This window comes from Urocampus carinirostris, chromosome 12 (assembly GCF_059441175.1).
Source record: "Urocampus carinirostris isolate Australia breed hairy pipefish chromosome 12, RoL_Ucar_1.0, whole genome shotgun sequence".
NCBI lineage: Eukaryota > Metazoa > Chordata > Actinopteri > Syngnathiformes > Syngnathidae > Urocampus > Urocampus carinirostris.
The window spans coordinates 4145052-4153444 of NC_142360.1; positions in this window are offsets into that span (position 1 = coordinate 4145052).

Here is an 8393-nt window from a genome sequence, read left to right on the forward strand (position 1 = left end):
CTTAGTCACATACATATATATATATATATATATATATATATATATATATATATATATATATATATTATATACAGGGTTGGGTAGGGTAACTTTAACTTGCTTACTTTCAATTACGTTTGGATTACTCCAATACCAAATATGCTAATAAAAGACAAAAGAGACTAAATATGAATAAAATGACTAAATTTTGTGCAGGCTTGGGGAGTAACGGAATACATGGAACGGCAAAAATGATGTTGGCAAGCTGTTTGGATTTATTTTCATTTTGTTTCTGTCGCATTTTATGTTAGTTTTGCCGGAGATCAAAGAGATCAAAGCCAGGAGAGAAAGCTTACCCCGTGTTGTGAGTCATAATTTTATTCACATTTAGTTTCTTTTGTCTTTTGTTAGCATATTTGGTATTGGAGTAATCCAAAAGTAATTGAAAGTAATCAAGTTAAAGTAGCCTTACCCAACACTGCATATATATATATATATATATATATATATATATATATATATATATATATATATATATATATCTCATCTCATCTGCTGCACCGCTTATCCTCAGTAGGGTCGCGGGGGTGCTGGAGCCCATCCCAGCAGTCATTGGGCAGTGGGCAGGGGACACCCTGAACTGGTTGCCAGCCAATCGCAGGGCACACGGGGACAGACAACTATATATATATATATATATATATATATATATATATATATATATATATATATATATATATGTATGTATATATATAATCCATCCATTATCTGTACCGCTTATCCTCAGTAAGGTCGCGAGGGTGCTGGAGCCCATCCCAGCCATCTTCGGGCAGTGGGCAGGGAACACCCTGAACTGGTTCCCAGCCAGTCGCAGGGCACACAGGGACAGACAATTCGCTCGCTCATTCACACCTAGGGACAATTATATATATATACATATACATATATATATATATATATATATATATATATATATATATATATATATATATATATATATATATATATATATATACAGTGCATCCGGAAAGTATTCACAGCGCTTCACTTTTTCCACATTTGGTTATGTTACAGCCTCATTCCAAATTGTATTAATTTAATCTCTTATCTCAAAATTCTACACAAAATACTCCATTATGACAATGTGAAAAAGTTTTTTTTTACTTTTTTAAAATTTATTAAAAATAGAAAACTAAGAAATCACATTTACATAAGTATTCACAGCCTTTGCCATGAAGCTCAAAATTAAGCACAGGTGCATCTTTTTTCCACTGATCATCCTTGAGATCTTTCTACAGCTTAATTGGAGTCCACCTGCAGTAAATTCAGTTGATTGGACATGATTTGAAAAGGCACACACCTGTCTATATAAGGTCCCACAGTTGAGTGTGCATGTCAGAGCACAAACACCAAGCATGAAGTCAAAAGAACTGTCTGTAGACCTGCGAGACAGGATTGTCTTGAGGCACAAACCTGGGGAAGGAAACAGAAAATGTTCTGCTGCTTTGAAGGTCCCAATGAGCACAGTGGCCTCCATTATTCGTAAATGGAAGACATTTGGAACCACCAGGACTCTTCCTAGAGCTGGCCGGCCTTCTAAACTGAGCAATCGGGGAAGAAGGGCCTTAGTCAGGGAGCTGACCAAGAACCCGATGGTCACTCTGTCAGAGCTCCAGCGTTCCTCTGTGGAGAGAGGAGAGCCTTCCAGAAGGACAACCATCTCTGCAGCAATCCACCAATCAGGCCTGTATGGTAGAGTGGCCAGACGAAAGCCACTCCTTAGTAAAAGGAACATGGAAGCCCGTCTGGAATTTGCCAAAAAGCACCTGAATGACTCTCAGACCATGAGAAACAAAATTCTCTGGTCTGATGAGACAAAGATTGAACTCTTTGGTGTGAATGCCAGGCGCCATGTTTGGAGGAAACCAGGCACTGCTCATCACCAGGCCAATACCATCCCTGGATGTTTTTCAGCAGCAGGAACTGGCAGACTAGTCAGGATAGAAGGAAAAATGAATGCAGCAATATATAGAGATATCCTGGATGAAAACCTGCTCCAGAGCGCTCTTGACCTCAGGCTGGGGCAAAGGTTCATTTTTCAGCAGGACAACGACCCAAAGCACACAGCCAAGATCTCAAAAGATTGGCTTCAGAACCACTCCGTGAATGTCCTGGAGTGGCCAGGCCAGAGTCCAGACTTGAATCCGATCGAACATCTCTGGAGAGATCTGAAAATGGCTGTGCACAAATGTCTCCCATCCAACCTGATTGAGCTTGAGACTTATTGCAAAGAAGAATGGGCAAAACTGCCTAAAGATAGGTGTGCTAAACTTGTGGGATCATATTCAAAAAGACTTGAGGCTGTATTTGCTGCCAAAGGTGGATCAACAAAGTATTAAGCAAAGGCTGTGAATACTTATGTAAATGTGATTTCTTAGTTTTCTATTTTTAATAAATTCCCAAAAAGTAAAAAAATAAACCTTTTTCACATTGTCATAATGGAGTATTTTGTGTAGAATTTTGAGATAAGAGATTAAATTAATACAATTTGGAATGAGGCTGTAACATAACAAAATGAGGAAAAAGTGAAGCGCTGTGAATACTTTCCGGACACACTGTATTAAAAACCCTCGCTTTAACACTGACCACTCTTCACGGTCTTTACCGATATGCCTCATGCGTTGTGTTCTGCAAGTTTATTGAGTACTTTTATTTGCTAAACAAATGTTTGGGCCTCTTAAAGGTTTTTTTTATTTAGTTTCATCTTAGAATTGAACATAATTGTATTGGATTACATTGAATCGAATTGAACTGCCATTATTATAAAACAAAATAGATAAAAGACCGTCAAATAAATAGGCAAAAAAGTTAACAACGTATTGCTTAGAGACCTGCCCAAGTTCTTTACCAAGGGTAATTGAGTACAGTATTTATTTGTATAGAAGAAAATGAAGGCTTCTACTTCACTGATTTTAAGATGGAATTCTTTTTGGATCAGGCTCTTCATCATATATACAACAATTGATCCATTATCTGCACCGCTTATCCTCAGTAGGGTCACGGGGGTGCTGGAGCCCTTTCCAGCTATCTTCGGGCAGTGGGCAGGGGACACCCTGAACTGGTTGCCAGCCAGTTGCAGGGTACACAGAGACTGACAACACTCTCACTCATTCACACTTATGGACAATTTGGACCGGCTTAATAATCTCTATCTTTGGAATGTGGGAGGAAACCTACACAGGCACGAGGAGAGCATGCAAACTTCACACGGGGAGGTTGCGGTAGGTGGACTTGAACCCTGAACCTCTGCACCGTGGAACTGCGCGCTAACTACCAACTTGCCATGCCGCACGTCACATGTATAAGATATTAATATTTATTTATTAATTCCTCAATATAACAAGTTGCTGCTGTTTTGATTAGCCACAGGGTTCAAATTGACTCAGTGTTTAACAACTTAAAGCAAGAGCATTACTTAACTCATACAATTTCTTCGTGTGCGTTTTATTTTCAATTATTTTAAATTTTGTACGCCATATAACAATCTTCATAGGGTTTTTTCTATATCACTGCTGCGCATAGTAAGAGAAAAAAATCTTAGTGTCGGTTTATTTGTTACGTTAAATAAAGTTGTTTAAACAAATTATCTTTGTTTTTATTTTACATAATCTGTCCTGATGTGAGTAAATAGGTGCTGCAGTATGTTTCAAGGGTTTATTAATGCCTGAAGGAAGACTGGCTTCATCCCTAGGTGTCAGGAAGCGGACCGGGAAGCAGGAAGTCGGAACTCATATGCGTAGACGATCTGTCACTTTAATTAGGAAAAAAAAGTTGTCCAACACACAAACGGACCAAAGACAAAACAAAACAGGTTTAAAGGCAATCAAAATTACAAACTTGGTATTACTCAGATCAAACAGGCATGAACAGGTCTTCAACAAGGTAAAGCAATGGTCTGGCAACGGGCAGTCCCAAAAGGAGCGTTTAAGTACTCCACTAGCAATCAGTTCAATGCGTTTCAGCCGGTGTCAAGGGGCGGGGCCAGCTGGGTGCCATGACAACCGTGCAGGACATGACATCAGGGCTGTTCAGCACCTAAGCTCGCAACATTTGTTTGAAAAAATGTGATTACCAAGCTGTTTGGTCTTTTTTTGTTTTTTTACGAATTTGTTGTATTCTGGTGTTTTACCTTGTGATAAATACTTGATTGAACCACAATCAAACTCAGTTTTGTTCTAATTGCTTTTTTTTTTTTTTAATACGCACACTTTGGAATTAAAGGTGGTCGTGTGAGATTTGCATTTAATTTAAAATAATTCGAACCAAGGAGAGTGCGCCCTTTAAAACAGTGCGCCAAATGGGTGTGGAAATATGGTACAATAATGAGCCTTTATTATAACATTAACTACCGGCAAACGATGCTTGAGCTTCATCTCGTTTCTTCTTTTGTTTCCTTTCTCCGCTCCAAACTCATGTTGCCGTTTCGAGGCCATGGTCGCGAATAAAGCATAATCGAACATACCACTCGGAGGGGGGCACAATGATACTGGAGATAGGTTGGGGTACAAAGCAGATTCACCCCTTTTCTTGGAAAATTTGGTTTATGCTGCTTTTGTATTATTTAACCATATTAGCGCAGATTATTAACTCTTTTAACACTCTTTTTTTCACGACCCTAATTTCTTTTGGTGCCCTGCGCAGTGCACGTTGTGTGCGTTTGCGGTTCTACGGCCCTGCCTTTACGTTTCCTGTGTCACGGTCCGAGCATCAACTAAACCCTTGTGAGAACTAAAACAGAACAAAGCGAAGATAACTGCAGATTAAGAGTGAACGTTTCCTCTGTGGATGTCGTGTCTAGCGCGTCTGCTGTTGTGTCTGCGGGCCCCATGTGGGAGCAGGAGGAACCTGTCGGTCCCATGGGGCCAGATTAGAGAAGGTCTGATAGCACGTAGGTTTGCTATGTCTGCCCGGCTAAGGTCATCCATTGTCTCTTTGTGCCCCGGCGCTGCGTCACGGCCTTCCAGTCCAACGATCATCACCAAACGTGGCTGAGGAGTGACTGCCGGGTCAGGCGCCGGTCATGCCGGACACACACAAAAATTCCTGATGAACCCTAGGATCTTTTTACACCACCGATGCCAGGGCAAAAATACATTTAACCCTAGAAGAACCGCAGAAAAGCTTTTGAACTTTCCTACATAGATTGCCCAAAGTGAAGTCTACTGATTGGATTCGTTTCACCATTGATCTGAAAACGAGACAAACTCGGGTGCGAAGGACACAACTCAGTGACTCTTTACATGCTAACGTGAAGAAAATAATGTTCGGTGGGGGCGTAACCAGCCCGTATTTTGTAGTATTACTCTAGTTGTATTTCTGTTATATTTATACAGTCTGAGTTTTGTAGTATTTCTGGAGTATTTTTTAAAAACTTACTGTCTTTATTGTATTTTTGTAGTATTTAGACAATGTTGTTGTAGTATTTACATTGGATATTTTTGTAGTAAATCTGTAATATTTTGCAGTATTACTGTAGTTGTGCTCTTGTAGTATTTCAGTTGTAATATTTCTGTAGCAATATTTTCGTATGATAGTATTACTGTAGTTGTATTTTGTAGTATTTTCTGTAAAAATATTTCCATACTAGTATCTTTTTAGTATTTTTGATTTTTTGTTTTTACAATTAATGTAGTTAAGTTTTTGCAGTATTTCTGTTGTAATATTTAATAGTATTATTGTAATAGTATTTTTGTATTATAGTATTACCAGTTGTATTTATGTTGTATTTCTATAGTATTTTTTCCTATCAAAATGAAGACAAAATCATGTCAAGTCAAGTCATTTTTATTTGTATAGCCCTTAATCACAAAGAGTCTCAAAGGGCTTCACAGGTTATTACACATAAGCAGTTTAGGTTATTCATATGCTATAGAGTAGAAGTGAGTTTTAAGCTTAGATTTAAACATTTCCACTGAGGTTTCAGATCGGATCTCAGGGGGAAGAGCATTCCACAGCACCGGTGCCCGGATGGAGAACGCTCTCGAACCTGCGGAACACTTCTTGGCTCTTGGGATCACCAGAAGACCGGCGCTCTCAGAACGAAGGCTTCGGGCCTGAACATAAGGGGAAATCAGATCTGAAAGATATGAGGGGGAAAGTCCATGTATGATTTTGTATAATACTAAGAGAACCTTGAAATCACATCTTATGCTAACAGGGAGCCAATGCAGGTTAGCCAAAATTGGGGTGATGTAATCGGACTTTTTGGTCCTAGTTAAAAGCCTCGCATTTTGTACCAGCTGAAGACTCTTGAGTCTGGTCATCGGAAGGCCGGAGAGTAGTGCATTACAGTAATCGAGATGGAAGGTAACAAACGCGTGAATTATAATCTCCGCACCCGACTGAGTCAGTATAGGACAAATTTTAGCAATGTTACGAAGATGGAAGAAAGCGGTTCTAGTAATTTTCTTCACATGTGTTTTAAAGGACAGATCGGGGTCAAATGTGACACCTAAATTTTTAAGTGAGTGTGTGATGTGACATTTGTCAATGTTCACAGCAGTTTTAGAGAATAAGTCGCGGCATTTAGATAGACCAATAATAATAATAACATTTCGGTCTTTTCAGAGTTAAGACGCAAGAAATTGAGTGACATCCACTCTTTTATCTCAGTAAGGCAGGCCTCCAAATTTGCACAGTTTAGTGTGTCAAATTCCTCCATCGGGAGATATAGTTGAGTGTCATCTGCGTAGCAATGGAAACTGATATTATACTTGCGAATAATATCACCTAATGGAAGCATGTAAATGCTGAAGAGAAGGGGGCCAAGCACTGAACCTTGCAGAACACCACAGGTAACACTAAAGGGCTCAGATGTCATTTCGCCATATTTAACACAGTGGGTCCTATCTGAGAGGTAGGATCTGAACCATAAGAGGATGTTTCCTGAGAGACCAATCCATTTTTCCAACCGTTCTAGTAAGATATTATGGTCCACTGTGTCAAAAGCAGCACTAAGGTCCAGCAGCAGCAAAAGTGATGAAGCGCCAGAGTCCACTGCCCGTAGGAGATCATTGGTTACCTTAATCAGAGCTGTCTCAGTAGAGTGGTTAGCCCTGAATCCTGATTGCATTGATTCAAAAAGATTGTTCTCGGATATGAAATCATTCAGCTGCTGTGCCACTACTTTTTCAAATAATTTAGAAAGAAACGGTAGGTTTGACACAGGTCTATAATTACATAAGCTTTCTGGATCAAGGTTGGGTCGTTTCAGTGTTGGTTTAATAACAACGGACTTAAAAGCCGCTGGAACTACACCTGAGGAGAGTGATATGTTTATAATATTTAGAACTGAGGGTGCAAGGACGCCAAAAAGACCTTTAATAAGTGAACCTGGAAGCGGGTCGAGCACATTCGAAAGGTAGGCTGAATTTGCAGAGGCAAGGGCCGCTTTATACTTCAACAGATTGTCACACCAGGTTTGGTGGAAAACCTCAAGCTTGGTAGCGTGCCATTTTCTTTCAGATTTCCTGCATTCTTGTTTAAGGGGTTTAAGGGATCTAGTTTCATCATTAAACCAGTGCGTGCGTCTTTTAGGTCGTCATTTAAGCCGTATGGGCGCTACTGAATCCCAGACACTAGCCAGGGTAGCATTAAACTCATTCATGAGTGAGTCGATAGAGCCTTTGTATGAAGGAAAGGACGCAACTGCTCCTGGAAGACGATCGGAGAGCTCAGAAAGTGTGCAAGTACTTATATTGCATCCACTAAACCCTTCAGCTTTTTTAGTACTACATTTAGCTAGTACCTCGAATGTAATTAAATAATGATCCGAGATAACTGTAGTACACGGTAACACAGTCATATTTGAAGTTGAAACTCCTCGAGACAGAACCAAATTTAGCGTGTTTCCATCTTTATGAGTTGGCAAATCAACGAGTTGGTTAAAACCAAATGTATCAATTAGAGACTGAAACGCAACAGTGAGTCAATTGAGTGGGGAGTTCATATGAATGTTAAAGTCCCCCATGATTATAATTTTGTCTGCATAGGTTACTAGTTCAGATAAAAGTTCGGCGAATTCGTCCAAGAAAGCTGTGTATGGCCCTGGTGCGCGATAAATAGTTACTACCAAAATCATATGTCGGGTCCTTGTTTTGCAGCACTAAATTTGATATGCATTTTTGTAGTAATTTTGCGGGAAATTTGTTGTCTTTTTGTAGTAATTTTGCCAACTGACTCTTTATGCACCTATCAATACCACACCCAACAGATTCCCTTTAAACAACCCCGCCTTGCTGCATTTACACACCAATGTTGACAAGATGGGCCATTGAGTTGTTAGTTTTAAATAACACGGCCTTTTGGCTGTCCGCTGGCCATTCTGGAGGTGTAGGGAAGTTCCTGGGACTTCC